This window comes from Sorex fumeus, unplaced genomic scaffold (genome assembly GCF_029834395.1).
Source record: "Sorex fumeus unplaced genomic scaffold, SorFum_2.1 ptg000455l, whole genome shotgun sequence".
NCBI lineage: Eukaryota > Metazoa > Chordata > Mammalia > Eulipotyphla > Soricidae > Sorex > Sorex fumeus.
In genome coordinates, this window is record NW_026606510.1 from 20,656 (window position 1) to 22,179 (window position 1,524).

General features: G+C 38.2%; 1 non-coding gene across 1 annotated transcript; it reads left to right on the forward strand.

The window, feature by feature from the left end:
* Nucleotides 1-844: 844 nt before the first annotated feature.
* On the forward strand, nt 845-906 carry LOC130019061 (U7 small nuclear RNA). The gene has a single exon (XR_008791723.1). It is a non-coding gene; the product is annotated as a U7 small nuclear RNA (small nuclear RNA).
* Nucleotides 907-1,524: the final 618 nt, after the last annotated feature.

The following is a 1,524-nucleotide window of genomic DNA, read 5'->3' on the forward strand; positions in this document are numbered from 1 at the left end:
TAATATCCACAAGAACGGTCACTGTCACTGTCACTGTCCTCCCGTTGTTCATCGATTTGCTCAAGAGGGCCCAGTAACACTGTGAGACTTGTCACTGTGTTTGGCATATTGAATACGTCACGGGTAGCTTACCAGGCTTTACCATGTGGGAGAGATACTCTGGTAGTTTGCCGGGCTCTCTGAGAGGGGCGGAGGAATCCAACTCGGGTCCATGTTGGCTGTGTGCAAGGCAAACGCCCTACACACTGTGGTATCGCTCCAGCCCACAAGAACGTCAATGAAAGTTTATTAATACAACACAAAACAGAATTTAAGATAATAAATAGCTCTGTAGCACTGTCCTCCGCTGTTCAACAAATAGTTCGAGCAGTCACCAGTAACAGCTCCATTGTGAGACTTGTTGTTACTGTTTTTTGCATATTGAATACCTCACTGGTGGCTTGCCAGGCTTTGCCCTGTGAAGATAATAAATACAAAATGAAATTAGTATGATTGCTATATATTATTTAAAATTCAGACTTACCAGAAAGATTTAACAATTCCAACTTAAATGCACCTAATAAAGTAGTTTCAAAATATTTCAAGTATTTAAAATTCTTTTATTAAATCACCGTGAGAAAAACAAAGTTGTCCATGATTGAGTTTCAGTATTACAATGCTCAAACACCTGTCCTTTGACCCGTGTACACTTCTCAACACCAATGTCCTCAATTTTCCTCTTTCCAACCCCACCCCAAGTCTGCCTCTGCCACAGACAGACACTTTTTTTATGTGAAGAACTTAACACCATCGTCTTTGTGGGCAATTCTATCATCACTAATAGGTAAATCAAGAAATTAGTTAAAAGTGTTACAGCTCTTTTAGAATTTGTCTAGCAGTTTTTCTGGTTGCTACTGGAAAGCCCACACTCACCCCCCAAACGAAACGAGTTGTGATACAAAATATTTTAAAAAGCAATAAACTTGTTCGTTTATTTATTTTATTTTTAGAAGCGCCAGGAATCAAATCTGAGTCCTTACACATGCTTTATCACTGAGACATATCCTTGATTCGTAAAATAAGTTCAGTTGTACATACAATACACTGTCCGCCAACAGTGTAGAATGCACATTCTCTCAAGCTCACAGAGAATACTTACAATGACTGGCCAGAACTAATATTAGTACCAACAAATTAAAATAAAAGCTGGTATCATATAGCCTGATTAAACATAGAACATAATTGTTATAGAGATAACACAAATTCCTGAAAGTAAAAAATAAATTTCTATTTACTCATGAGTAAAAGAAACTAAAATGGAAATTTGAGAGTACTTAGTTTCTATTTATTCACTTTTACCAGGAATTGTGGTTTGGGCCACACCCAGCTATGCTCAGATCTTATTCCTGGCTTTATGCTCAGAAATCACTTCTAGTGTGCTAGGATTTGGGAAGAAGGTTATTGGGCCTATCTGATGCCGGGGGAAAACTAGAAACACATGCAAGGCCTAACTTCCTAAAACACCTCTCTGACTCTGAAAGTTAG